This window comes from Camellia sinensis, chromosome 11 (genome assembly GCF_055761805.1).
Source record: "Camellia sinensis isolate YWXY chromosome 11, ASM5576180v1, whole genome shotgun sequence".
Taxonomy (NCBI): Eukaryota; Viridiplantae; Streptophyta; class Magnoliopsida; order Ericales; family Theaceae; genus Camellia; species Camellia sinensis.
In genome coordinates this window covers 171,306,275-171,321,808 of record NC_138971.1, presented here as the reverse complement: position 1 = coordinate 171,321,808, position 15,534 = coordinate 171,306,275, and the positions used below count along the sequence as shown (strand labels likewise).

The 15,534-nt window shown below is 37.7% G+C and overlaps 1 pseudogene; it reads right to left on the bottom strand.

Annotated features, from left to right (window-relative positions):
- LOC114297754 (golgin candidate 6-like) overlaps positions 1–15,534 on the bottom strand; it is a 141,695-nt pseudogene that overhangs the window by 83,987 nt on the left and 42,174 nt on the right.

The window sequence follows — 15,534 nt, the reverse complement described above, 5'->3', positions numbered from 1 at the left end:
ACAACCTTTAGACAAAGTAAGAAAGTGAAAATGAATTTCAACATAGATGAGTCCAACTATGGGTAGTAATGCTTGATAAACTTTGCATTGAGCGGGCCAGTTCGGAAGCCGTCTTCAACCCTTACAAGTTTGTAGTACCCGCTTGAGCTTGCCTGAACCACCTTGTAGGGCCCTTCCCATTTTGGAGAAAACTTGGGTAAAGGCTGTCCTCGCATGATTGGGTCTACAATCTTCCATACTAGATCACCTTCTTCAAACTTCCTTGGTACCACAGTCTGGTTATAGGCTCGGGCGATGGACTCATGATACCTTTCCATGACTTTTACAGCTCTGTCATGCTTTTCCTCTAATGCTTCCAATCTGGTGGTTCGAGGCTCCAATACCATCCCCGAGGCGAGAGCCATTCGAGCAGATGGCGTTTCCAACTCTATAGGTAACACTGCCTCGGACCCATACACAAGGGAGTAAGGAGTTGCTTGAGTTGGCTTTCTCTTCGAAGTGCGATACGCCCATAGGGCTACTATCAACTGTTCGGACCAAGTCCCCCCAAACTCATCCATCATCTTGCTCAGAATCCTTATCAGTGTCTTGTTTGTGGCTTCCGCCTGCCCGTTCCCTTTTGGATAGTAGGGTGTGGATTTGTGATGCTTCACTTGGTAAGTCTCCAGGAGGCTCTTCACATATTTGTTTATGAAGGGAGTGTCGTTATCCGAGAGGATGGTGTTTGGTACTCCAAATCGGCAAATGATATTCTCCTTGATGAAGTTCGCAACTGCAGGCCCTGTAGCGTTCTTCAGAGGAATTGCTTCGACCCACTTTGTACTCAATTCTGTGGCTGCGAGAATCCACTTGTACCCCTTAGAAGATGTGGAGATGGGCCCTATCAGATCAAAAGCCCAGGTATGGAACGACCATGGCGTTCGGATACTATGCAGGTCTACAGCTGGAGCATGGATCAAATTTCCGTGTTTCTGACAAGTCTGGCACCTCTTCACGTGATGGGATGCATCTGACTCCATGGTCGGCCAGTAATACCCAAGGTGTATAAGTTGTTCGAACAGCCGAGCCCCTCCTTGATGTTCAATCTCGTGGGCTCTTCCGAGGACTAGATCTGACTCCTCCTTGGAGAGACACCTCAGGGGAGTGCCCTCAATACTTCTTCTGTAAAGCTTGTCCTGATCAAGAAAGTACCGCCTCGCTCTCCTCTTGAGGTGTGCAATGTCCCTCGGGCTCTCAGGTAGTGTTCCCTCTTTGAGATAGTCAATGTAGACTTGCCTCCAGTCAAGGGTATCAATTTCAAAGCAACTCTCATCCTCCCGGATGTATGACTGACACTTGGGGCATTCCTTCTGTAATTGATTCGAGTCCTTCTCCATCTCGGGCCAATAATAACCTTGTCTTTGGATTCTTCTGTACAGACTGATATCCCCATCTCCGCAAGACTTTTCGTGGATCTGTTGTAGTCGGAAGCTCGCTTCTTGTTGGCCAACACACCGGGCTAGGAATCCGGTACCTCCTCGGAAGTAAAGTTCACCTTGAATAATTGTGAATTGGGCAAGCTTGGCCATAGTCAGTTTTCCAACTTTGCTTCTGAGTTGCTCGAGGACTTCTCCTCTCCAGTCCTCCGGAAGGCCTTTGTCTTCGGGTATTATTGAAGGTTCTGTTCTCTTCTTGATAACAATTGTTGCCTCTTCCTCTGGAATGTCAACTCTTGCCCCTAATGTTGCGAGGGCATCTGAAAACTTGTTGTCGGAGCGAGGCACATGCTCTATTTCGACCTTCTGAAATTTGTCAAGAAGCCTTTGGACTGTTGTTCGATATGTGGCCAAGGCAGGCTCCTTTAAGACGAACTGTCCTGAAACTTGCTTCACTATCAGCTTTGAGTCCCCCCGGATCCGAATCTTCTTGATACTGTGCTTCTCAGCTGCTATCAAGCCTAAAATAAGAGCCTCATACTCGGCTTCGTTATTCGAACAATGGAAATCCAGTTTATAAGACAAATATAACTTTTCCCCACTTTTGCTTGTAAGGACTATCCCGGTTCCTCCCTTCCCTCCGGCTGCTGCTCCGTCAAAGCTCAATGTCCAGAAGCTTTCCTCGGAAGCCATAGCTGCATGCACCTCTCCTCTTAATTCTTCATTCACTGGTTCATAGTCACCACTTGGAAATTGAGCAAGGAGATCAGCTAAGGCTTGGCTTTTGATCGCCTTGGGGGCTACACATGTGATCTCGAATTCACCCAGTGCTAACAACCATCTTGCCACCTTCCCGGTTAGAGCAGGCTTGCTGAGGAGGTATCGGATTGGATCACTTTTAGTAACAATCTGAATCTGGTGTGCTAAAAAGTAATGTCTGAGCTTTTGGGCAGTGAATACCAAAGCTAAACAATGCCTCTCTACTGGAGTATATCGGACTTCTGCTCCTCGAATCTTCCGACTGATGTAATACACCGGGCGTTCTACTCCATCTACATCTTGGACCAATAATGCCCCTATGGACTTGGGAGTTGAAGTTAAGTACAACATTAGAGGGACCCCGGGCTGCGGGGCTATCATGGTCTGAGGCGAGGTTAAGGCCGCCTTGATTCTCTCAAAGGCCTTTTGGTGCTCTTGGTTCCACTCGAACTTGGCATCTCCTTTTAACAAAGAGCCGAAAGGCGCAGAGATCTCTGCCAGTGCTGGGATAAACCTCCGAATATAAGACACCTTCCCGAGGAACTTCTTTAACTCCTTCTGAGAATGCGGGGGAGGCATTGCTCTGATAGATTTGACCTTGTCTTCATCTGCCTCGATACCATGTCTGTGTACAAGAAACCCGAGGAACTTCCCAGCCGTCACCCCGAAAGCACATTTGAGAGGATTCATCCTCATTTTGAATTTCTGGCACCTTTTGAATACCTTCTCAAGGTCTCGGAGATGGTCTTCTTCTTTCTTGGATTTCACCACTAGATCATCAACATAATCTTCCACCTCATGATGGATCATGTCATGAAAGATTGCAGTCATAGCCCTTTGGTAAGTTGCACCGGCATTCTTGAGTCCGAAAGGCATGACTGTATAGAAGAAGTTTCCGAGAGGTGTTCTAAAAGCAGTCTTTTCTGCGTCCTCTTCAGCCATCTTAATCTGATTGTATCCACTGAATCCATCCATGAATGAGAACATCTGGTGTCCCGAGGTAGTATCCACGAGGGTGTCGATGTGAGGAAGAGGGAATTCATCCTTCGGGCAAGATTTGTTCAAATCTCGAAAGTCTACACATACTCTGATTTGGACATTCTTCTTCTTTACTGGCACGATGTTTGCTAACCACGTGGGGTACTGTATTGGCCGGATGAAACCAGCCTGTTGAAGTTTTTCAATCTCCTCCTTAATCTTCTCTTCGAGATCTGGATGATATTTTCGAGCAGCTTGCTTAATTGGCTTGGAGTTTGGGAACACATCAAGATAGTGGGAGACTAGGTCAGGATCTAGTCCGGGCATTTCCTTATATGACCAAGCAAACACATCTGAGTATCGGCTTATCAACTTTAACAACTGTTCCCGCTTTTCTGGGCTAAGGCTCGAACTTACGAATACCGGCCTCGGTGCATCTTGTCCATCACTCAGATCTATTTCGATAAGTTGTTCAGGCTGAGGCTTCGGCCCATCTTGCATACATTCTGGAGCCACTTCAGGCTTTATTACTATATCATTGTCAGGAGGCTCTTCTTTTGACTCGGAGTCGGTGACTGAAGAAACCGACTCCCCGCACCTTCATAAATAATACACCATCTTGCCTCCTTCTCGAACTTTCATCACCTTCCGAGGAATAGGCGGACTTTCTGGTCTAGACATCGCTCGCTTACTTGATTCTGTCATCGGCTCCTTGTCATCTTTGATATCCTCCCAACGAGGAATTTTGACCCCTCGAGGCTTAGAGGTGGTGGGAACTTCTTCGACAGCCAGTTCGGTGAAGTAGATGGCATCAGAATAATGAGCTTCATGGATCTCGAACGGCCTTTCTGTAGCCTGAATTGTCACCGTCTTCTTTCCCCATTTAGCCTTAACACACTGATGATAACTTGATGGTACAGCCCCATATCTATGCATCCAGGTCCTCCCTAGAATGATGTGATAATTTGCCTCAGAATCGATAATATGGAACTTGGTGGCCGAGCGAATCTCTCCAACGGCTAAATCAACTGTTACGCATCCGATAGTAACTCTCCTTTCTCCACCGAAGCCAGTGATGACTATCGGCTGCTTCACAATGCGTTCTTCAGAGATTCCGGCTTTTTCTAGAGTAGCGCGAGTCATAATGTTGATAGAGGCTCCACTATCTAGAAAGGCCCTTTTGAACTCAACCCCGTTAATAAAAACAGTCACATAAAGCGGGCGATTGTGAGAAAAAGGATACTTTCGATCAGCCTCGGAGAAAGTAATGGCACTAGATTGCTCTTTTGCCTTCCTCGGAATAGACCCCTCAGTCGACATGCATTCCTCATGGTGTGCCTCGGCTATATTAATGATAGATTTGGTGATTTCCGTTCTTGCCTCCCTGGAAAGTCCAAGCTGGTCAAAGAACTGCTTGAACTTTACACAGTCTTGCAGGGTTTTGGCATAGTGATCCGGATCTTTTTCCACTCTTGGAGGCTCGTAGTTAACCATCTCCTCGGTCTCCTCAAAATAAGATGCCACATAAACATGGTGTCCTCCTCTTCCATAGTATTCTTCTCCTCTTTCTGGATCAAAGGGATCTTCGCCATGAGTCATAAATGTTCTGCCCTCTGGATCGAGAGCACTTCCATAGTAAACTTGCTCACCCTCTGGCTCGAGGATGTCGTCCAGATAACAGTCATCGTCATCGAGATTAGCGATAGCCTCGATCATTGGGCCTTCATAAGCTATCATAGCAACATTCTTGCCCTTGTCTCGGTGTTGAGGATATGGTTGTTCTCGGATGTCTTGAGTCCCTCGCTTTTTGAACCTCAATTCGTCTGCCTCGACTTTATCTCTGAAGATTTTCCTGAGAGTCCAACACTTCTCTGTCGGATGTTTCAATGTACGATGGTAGACACAAAATTCAGGGCTCTCACGGTCCTTTTTTGATGGCATTTCTTCAACATAAGGCAATTTTAGCTCTCCGTCAGCCACCCATTCCTTAACTAGAGCTTTCACTTCCTCAATTCCACATGGATAAGAAACATTCCCCTTTTCACCATTATATTGCTTTCTTTTCTGGCCTCTATGACCTCCTCCTTGTGAATTTCGGGTATCCGGGGCAGAGGCAGCAGCAACGGTAGGTCCACGAGATGACTTGAAACTAGTCTTGTAACTGGCTTTAAATCCGGACTCCTGAGCCTGAGGAATGCTAATGTTCCGAGCTGCTTCTATTAATGCCGAGAAGGTGGGTAGCTTGTGGTTAACTAGAAACATTTTGTACCTGCTCAATGCCCCTTCTAGACAAATTTGAACCAGATAACTCTCCTCAACTGCTTCATGACAATCCACGGCCTTGTCCTGAAACCTTTTGACGTAGTCAAGGATGTCTTCACTTTCTTGTTGCTTCTCTTTACACAATGTAAGTGTGGTCACCTTCTCCGCCACTTGAAATAACTTGGAGTGGAATTTGTTAACCATTTCCTCCCAACTTCGGACAGAGTTTGGGGCCAAATTAACATACCAACTATATGCTCGGTCGGTGAGGGACTTAGAGAATTCTCTCAGTCGGAGGACGTGGTTTGAACCATGAATACCTAGAGTCTCGATGAATCGCACAACATGTTCTCGGGCATTCCCTTGTTTGCCGTCGAACTTGATGAACTTCGGCACTGTATACCCCTCAGGGTATGGATAGCTCAGCATCTCAATGGGGTAAGGCGGCTTGACGTCTGGATCAGGCAAAGAGGGTAAGGTCCTCTTGCCCCGTTCGAGATCGAACATGGCCTGCACATCGGCGAGAGTGAGAAACTGTTGAGGGAGAGAGTTTGATGGTGGTATTCCCGGGACTTGGCTTATGTACCCGAAGATTGAGCTAGGGGCGTCTTGGCCATTCTGGTGCTGCGAATTCATCATTGGTGAGGACATTTGACGATACTGGCCATCAGCGCCTATAGACAAGCCAGTTGGTGATGGGATATTGAATTGAGGCCCATAGAGTCCACCGCACGGCGCCGTTATACCGGGTTGTGCTTGCAGATTTGTTGTCGGCACCAAAGGAGGCCCACTTGGTGCTTGGGTAACATTCACTGGTGGCGTAACAAGATTAGGTACGGGCATAGCTCCCTTTTGCGCCATCATGCTCCTTATGTTTTCCTGGACACCAGCAGTCGTTGGAGCGCCATTCATTACACCAGAAACTCCCCTAGTCACCATTGGATCTTGGCTCGGCACGCCATGGAGCCCGGGCATGGGCAAACTGCTGCCGCCTACTGTGGTTTGAGCATGTGTTACTGTGGCCGTGTTGCCATGAGCCATAGGCTGATTGGGGCCTACTTCTCCTTGGATTTGATTTTGCGCTCCGGCGGGAATAACTCCACCACCAGTTTGATTTCCGTTTGGCGCCGGTGCAAAGTTAGAACTCATCACCAACATGGTGTGAGTGAGATTCTGAAGAGTGGTAAGAATCTCTTGCTGAGTATTTTGAAGTCCTTGAATGGCTTCAAGCAAAAGTGGTTGATCTGGAGCCATGGTTCTGTCATCACCACCATTAGAGGATCCTTGTTGGTGAACTTCATCTTCTCCCGCCATCCTTGTTGGAGTTGTGTGGATTCCAGATCTCGTTGAGACCATTAAACAATCCGCCTCCCCAGCAGAGTCGCCAAAATGTAGGAGAGGGTTCAAGAAAAGAGTTAGAAAATTCGAAGATCTTCGAAGATCCTTGAAGAACAACTTCGAATTCTCTAGAATATGATGAGAGGCTTAGATTCTTCAATAATCTCAACTTAGGAACACGACAACAAAGGAGATGATGGAGATAAGAGATTGGGTGAAGAAGAAGGCAAAATGGCTAGAGAATAGAATAATGGCAAGGCTCTCCCAGGGATCTCCCACTTTCACTCTCAAGGTTGATAATGGAGAAGGGAAATTAGTTCTTTCCCAAGAGTTCAAAAATCTCCAAAATCCATCCCTTGTAAAGCTATGGGTGGGTGCTATTTATAGGCACCCCATGATGTAGGATGGAGCCCATGTGCAAGGCACATGGGGAATATTCTCTCTAACCACTTTGTCCGAGGAGGTGACCTCTCCGAGGAGGTGACTTCTCCGAGGATGAGAAAACCCCGAAGAGGAGATCAATCCCTCGGCGAACCCTTCTTCTTAGCCACACCTAACCAATGATCCCCAATCATCCCAAAGGGTCAGGGGTAGTCCCAGAGGACGTCCTGCCGCAAAAATATTGTCGAGTCTCATGGACCCCCCCGGGGTCGTGCCACCTCGACCCGGGTATAGGCTAGTTTAACCGAAGAGTGAATTTATCTCCACTCACCGTCCTCGGGATCGGGTCCTTTGTTCGAACTCCATTACGCCCATGGTTCTGGTGCGTAGATCCCGGAAAGCTCCGAGCCCGCAAGTGTTCTGGGACTCATTAACGGAGCCGCTTCTAGATTGCATCTGAATCCGTTCGAAGCCAAGTGCTTCGGATCTCTAGATTCGTAGGTCCGAATCCTTTCGAGTCCGAGTGCCTCGGATCTCTAGGCTTGTTCAACACCCTTTCGAGTCCGGGCCCGAGTAAGTCTCTAAGTCTCTAAGTTCGTGGATCCGAACCCCTTCGAGGCTTAGAGCGATTCAGCCCGTTTGATGGCGATAAATCTGGGCTCACCGATTCTTGGACTTGCAATAAATTCGGGCCCACTAATCTTGGGCTATTGGGCCTAAATAATTTAGTGGGCTCAAATTAGCCCCTCTTACAGTCCTATTTTACATTGATCCTACCACTCAAGCATTTGGGACAAGCCGGTGGAGTCACGTATCTGCCAAAAGTGCACAATAAATTATTTTCCTTTAGTATCATCTATTGTACAATAAATTAATTTCCTTCTCATCTATTATATCGAAGGGACTATTGAGAAAGTGGATAATTAAAGACATGTGCAACCGTACATTTAAAATGGAGGTACATTTTCCCAATAAAAATGAATAGTTAAAAAAAATGTATAAACTATTTAATATTCAAAAAACCAACAACTAGTTAAGTACACCTGCCATAAAGAAATTTTACCAGCTTCATTGGGTTGCTATATTATGATGGACCCATCTTCCAGCCAAGCCCTCAAACATTTTTAGAGCCTCATATGATATGGGCTGTGCTTTGTTTATTGTTTGTTTGGGATCCTTTTTTGGAATAAATTTTTTTTGTGAAAATGTTGAGGGACCTTCAACTACTATGAAAATGTTATTTGCCTTTTATCTTATAAAATCTTAATATTAAAGATTTTTAAAAAAATTCTCAATTTTTTATTACAATTTTATCTTAACAATAAATTTCAATTTTATCTTTATTCCTAACCTCTCAAAAGTCTAACCCAAACCCCCCTTCCACTCCAACTATCACTCTATTCAGCCAACGCTCTCCCCCACAACCTCAGCGCTAGTAGCCCTTTCCAACCCATCCCCATTACCGCCATCTCTCCTTTGGTAACCCCACTCCTTCATAGCCTTTTTTTCTTGAGAAAATAATAAATCAGTGATAACTTCAAAAATAAATATCAATTTCATGAAAAAAAAATTGTGTTTGACTTTAATATAACAAAGTTTTTCATTAATTTATAAATATTTTCTTTAAATTTGATTAAATGAAAATTTCATCTTTTCTACTCATCTCCCACTTCCATCTCATTTTTTGTGCACAAAAGGGTTGGGTTTTAAAGGAGGAAGGGCTAGGTGGTAGTGGGGTTGGTCGGAGTTAGAAGCTCGGCTGGCACAAGTGGAGTGATAAAGGCTTATAACTTGAAATTTAAAATTCGCTTATAATAACATAATTACATAATTGAATTTGTGATAAATAAAAAATTGATATATAAAAATTTATTTTTAAGGCCTATTTTTTTTCATATATGAACTTTTTAAATTTAGGAACACTTATCAATCAGTCATATTAATTAGACTTATTTAGTTATATGTTGTAACTAATAAATTTATCACTGCTAATTTATTTATAACACCAAGAAAATTGATTAATTTATCAGTTAATAAATTTATCAATAAAATTTAATAGATAATAAATTCTAAAGATAAAACCTATCGATAATTTATCCTTAAATTTTAGGGTACGATGGATGTAACCTAACAATTTCTATAGTAGAATTGCACATTTCGTGTCTACGTCACATGTACATAATTATTATCTTTATATATATATATATATATATTTGTTATTGAATTATTATCTTATTAACCTTGTTTGGCAATTGATTTTTTTGGTTAAATAGTCAATAAGATAAAATATCATATTTAAATTATAATAATTTTACTTTTTCTCTCACAATTATTAAACCAATTACAAAACAAACAAACAAAGTCAACTATCATTCCAAACATAATTTTTTTAACCAAGTTAAAATAGTCAAATGGCCAAAAAATCAACTAAAATAATAAAGTTTCCAAACGGGCCATCTGGAATATTGAATGTTGAACCAACACTAATAGGGTGTTTTGGGCGAGAGGAAATTTTACTCACTCTGTTTGGTTTTAATTTTTGTTAGAAAATTTTAATTTTTCATTTTTCGTATTTTTTGTTTTCATTAATTTATTTTTAATATTTTTTGGCAATTTTTTTTTAAAAAAATCGTATAATATTTGTGAAAAATCGTTAAAAAATTCACTAAATACCATAAATATATATATATATATATAAAGAGATACGAAAATTCAGAACATTTTTCATATTTTTGCGTATTTATTAATTTTTAAAAATATTTTTTCACAAATATTTTACTATTTATATACATCTAAGTAAGGTGCATCTAAAAAAGTAAAAAAATGCTTAAAATTTTAAAAATATTCACTAAAAAAAACAAAAATTAAAAAACTCAATTTCTAGATAACTGAAACCAAACACAGATTGATTTATATTCAAAAAAATGTTTAAATGAATCCAATTTTTTAGTACATTGTATTAAGTTATTTAGGGCTATAATTTATTCCTAGCATACGGTATTTTTTTTTTCCCCCCCCAAATTATCCTTTTGAGGTATACCCAAATAAAATAAATTAAAAAATTTAAATTACTTTTTAAAAACCTTTCTTTGTTCACGTATATACATGAAATAAGATCAAGAAACCCAGTACTAGCGAAGGAGGATGGAAAAGGAAGATGACGAATATTTAGAATGCTTTTCGTCATTATTCTTCGAACATTTATAACCGAATAAATTCACTTTGTTCGGCTGTATATTGCAGAACAAAGTGAAATTGTTTGATTATGAAAATCCAAACAATAATAACAAAAAATAGGTTGAATATTCCCTTTTATTTAAAAAAATACAAAATCAATAATTGTACTTTTATATTTATGTGAATACTTACAACTCTTTGATGGGTTGTTTTAAAAAATTGTTTTGATTATTACTCTCATCCATTACTTGATTTTGTTCAAACTTTTTTCTATTTACAAATAATAATATAATAAAAAATAATGATATTTATGATAATGATGAGTTTTGGTGGGATGGATTGGAATTTTGGAGTGAGGAGGAAAAAGAAGAGAAAATAATTGAAGCTTGAAGAAAAATATGAAGATATTTAAATATAAAGAACACGTATAATTGATTAGGGTGTACTATGAAATAAAATTATTTTAATGTTTAATATGTATTGTCTTTATTAGTAAATTCATATTAAAATATAATAAAAATTAAAATTTTAAAATTTGAATTGAACGTGCTGAGATGGGCAGGGCATGGGCCTACATAGTCCTGTAATTGGACCTGACATCAGGGTCTGGATGGAACCCATATCAGGCCCAAACTGCCTTGGATAAGATATAGGCCAAGATGAGCAGGCCCCACTATTTAAAAATGAAAAAAAACGTGACGCTGGGCCTCGTAGAAACATAGAATGGGCCTCGCCCAACTGATCAGATTTGATTAACTAATTATTCATTAGTTCATTAGTTCATGGATTGTACTTTTTGTTACAATAATGTTTAAATAGAGAAAAAAAAAGATGAAAATTGTATTATTATTAGTATTTGTCATTTTAGTAATCAGTATGAGAAAATATAAAAAGAAAAAATTACATCACGTAATGATAAGATTTGAACTTAGACACCACACCTCATAAATGAGTCTCCTCTAGAGATTATAAGTTCGAGTTTCATGTGGGACGTTAGGAATGGTTCTTCTCTTTCCTTTTAGATTTAGATATAGGGCAAAAATAAATAAATAAAAACAAAGTTAAACAATTTTTTGGCTAAAAGAATAGTTTCTCTTTAAAACTAAGCTAAAACAATTTTTTAGGAAAAATTACTCTCTTACTTTCTTAAAATATTTTAGGTAAATTACGGTTTTCACTTTGCTTTATAATATGAATAGATTAGTTAAAATTTGAAACAAAAGGTAAAAATATAGAAAAAAACAAACTTACTTAAAAAGTCAAAAATAGAAAATAACTCAACATAAAATGGTAAAATATAAATTATCCAATTTTTTATAATTTTTCTTTGGCTTTTAAAATTTATATAATTCTTAAAGTATTGATTTTTAGGGGTGATTTGACATTCCCTATATAATCCATCTTTTTATCTTTTTTTCATCACATCACCTCTTTAGTTTTCTGCACATCTTTTTGTAAAAAGACAAAAAGTACACTTATTTATATCATCCCAAACAACCCCTTATTAATGTGAATAGATGGACAGCTATTACCCACTTCTCCAATTAGGGCTGAGCAAGGAATCCGTGAAATCCGTAATCCGATCCAGTCCAGTCCAATCCGATAGGTTTGGATTGGTTTTTTGAATCCGTGGTTCGGTTCCGGATTGAATAATTAAAAATCCGTAGTTCACGGATTGGTTCCGGATTGAATCCCACGGTTCCGGATTGGAACCGATCCGGACCGTATACAAATAGTCTATATTTTTATTATACATCCTCCCCCATAGTATCTTTTCTTATTCTATATAAAATCTAAACTCAAACCTAAAATCGTATAATATCTTCTTTTATTACTTTTGTTTGTTAGTTTTAAGTTTTAATTTGCAATGGTCTAAATACTTATGGTGAAACCAGTTTTCTTATGGTTGTTTAAATTCTAGAACAGTATGTCGTTATTATAGAAAAACATGTTGCTATTATGGAACTAATATAGCGCTATGTTTATATTTTTATGAAATTCAAGTGTTATATATATATTTTTGTTATTTAATTATGTGAATCCATGGTCCTAAACCGATCCAATCCGTATTTAAATGGATTGGTTCGGATTGGTTCCATGATTTAAACGGATTGGATTGGTTCCAATTTTTTAGGAACCGTAAATAACGGATTGGTCCTGGTTTTATCCTAATCCGGTCCAATACGGACCATGCTCACCCCTATCTCCAATTAAAAATGTCACATGTTGTTAATCCAAGGGCCAAACTTGGAAGAAAAAAAAATTGAAATATTTAAGCCCAAGCGAGAAGAAAGAATCTAAACTTTAATTTATTTGTTAGAGCATCTTTACTAGTTTACTCATATTTTACTTTAAAATATTATTAAAAAAATTATTTTTTATTTTAGGAATCATTTTTTCGTCTACTTTATCCAATAAATTCCCTATCATTTCTTTATTTTATTAACGAACTCTCTATTTTTTTTCCTATTCTATTAAAATATAATTTTTATTTATAAATTTAAAAAAAATTATAAATATATATTACAATCTTTAAAATTAAAAAATATATCTATAAAGGAGCTATCGTAATTAAATATTAATTTAGAGTAACTTATAAGAGTGATAGAACTTCAATCCTTAAGATTGTTGAAGGAATGATTTTTGGGGGGGACCATGGAATTAAATTGACAAGGGGTAGTTGACCATGATGTTAGATTTGAAATTATGATGCATTGTTTTGTTCATGCTCTTAGCATCTTTTTTCATGGTAGTGATTGTATTCATCACCAAGCCATTTTGACCAAGTAAAATTAAGAGAAAAGATAGGGATCATGAAAAAATTTTCATGAAACTGGTTATGAAAAATTTATTGGCTTACCTTGATTAGTGTGTGGTGTTTTATTTTAAGTGTAATCCAAAGGTCATAGATCTTTCATGATCATTTTCATGAAAGTTTTTTCATGATACCTAGCATTGCTCTAAAATTAATGTCTGGATTGTCTCCGGTCTAGATGTGATATAGTCCGGTTTAATTTCATCCATTAAATCATTTTTAGGTTTCTTTTCGATAATTAGAATTATTCACACTTTAAGTTTTGTTGAGTATATTATTCCTGTTACAAATCATGTCGATTGGATCACTTTTGTTTGAAAAAAAAAAAGGTCAAAAAATTAACGGTTCATTAAAAAGTGATTCGAATATATAGTATCTGTTATCCGATTAACGTGATTTTTTACAGGGATAATATACTCAACAAACCTTAAAATGTAAGCGGTTTGAATTATCGAAAAATAGTTTAAAAGTGAGTCTAATGGGTTGGACTGGACTCTCCAGTGTGGATCAGAGACAAGCCCCAGCCTAAAATAAAAATAAAAAAAGAAAAAGTTTTTGATCAACAGACTTAGATCTCCTATCTGCGATTTGACCATGATGTTAGATTTGAAATTATGATGCATTGTTTTGTTCATAATCTTAGCATCTTTTTTCATGGCAGTGGTTGTACTCATCACCAAGTCATTTTGACCAATTAAAATTAACATTACAAAAAAGAAAAAAAGAAAAAAAAAAGAAAAGATTTTGATCAAGGGACTTAGTTCTCCTATCTGCAATACAAGCTTGATCATTTTTTTCAATCAAATCACACTTCGCCACTTATAATTTAGTTAAGTTTTAAACAGTGAGGTGATGAAAAAATTATGTTGAACCTTAGATTTAAATAGTTAAGTTTTAAACTTAAATTGAAGTCGAAAGATTTAATTAATGCAAATTACAGCGAACTCATAAAATTTAGAGGATGAAAAGTGTAATTTATCACTTTTTTTTTTTTTTCATTAGATCTTTTGTCATCTTATTCCAAATCCATTTGACATACCATTAATCTCTCCTATATTGTTCAGTAATTCTAAAATATCATGTGACAAATTATTTATGTAGTATTTCAAATCAATCAAGTTATAAGTAAGATATGCTTACTTACTTTGATTCAATAGTGAGGAGACAAAATTTAACTCAATGTGTATCTTTTTGACTAGAAATGTATTAGTTGGCATTGCTGGTTCAACCTTAATTTTTATGTATTTAAGGGAGTAAGGATCTTTATTCCATTCTCCTTTGTGTCTATGAACCAAACTCCCTCCTTACTATACAATCAATAATCAATTTTCTTTGACTTGATAATGGATAATGGAGAGTGTATTTCAAACATTAGAGAATGTGACAGTGTTTGGTATAAATTATGTATATTGTTTATGAGATAAAAATAGTTAATTAAATTGAAAAAATTTATTTATTTGAAAATGAAAAATGGATATTTTTAGGTTGTGTTTGGATTATGAATTTTAGTAAGAATTTAGAAAGGAGTAGGAAAAAATGTAAGTAAAATATGAATGATATATAGCTACCTTTTCACCTACTTTTTTTTTTTTTTTTATAAATCTCTATCCAAATTCATAATTCAAACACGACATTAGTTTGATAAATGACATTATTTGAGTGAGTTAATGGTGGATCTATCTTATCGAATACAGCAAAGATAGGTATCATGAAAAATCTTTCATAAAAATAATCATGAAAGCTTTGTGACCATTGGATTACACTTAGAATAAAGCACCACACACTAATCAAGGTAATCCAAGAATCATAACTCTTTCATGATTATTTTCATGATCAAATTTTCATGATCCCTAACTTTTCCCTGTCGAATAATGCTATATTCACCAATTAGTGTACTAACTAGTGTACCAATTGATGATATGGTATAATTTAAAAGGTTTTTGGTATTTGTAATGTGATTAATGAGTGTGGTCAATAATAATTTCATAACTAATGTTAGTATATTAATTAATACACTAATTGATACATGTAGTACTACCAATCTTTATCATATGTTATTGGAAGAGAACCTTTAGGAGAAGTAGGGTTCCAGTTGAACCCTGTCCCTTTCTAGCCTCATGGTTCTTGCTCCTTCCTTGGTTCTATCTCCAACAAATAATTGTTAAGTAGACTTTTGATCTTCTTCTCCTATTTATTTAATTTATCATCTAACTTTTATTTAAATTTTAATTTTGATCTCCCATCTCCTAATTTTAGCGACTAAGTCCTTAAATTTCAACATTTATTTCAATGCAATCCTCCTATTACTAATCATTAAAAAATAGACAAAAAGTACTCCCATAATGGCTATGCAGGCAAGATTTCAAGCAATTAAAGGGAAAAAAAAATTAATGAAAAAATTACATATTT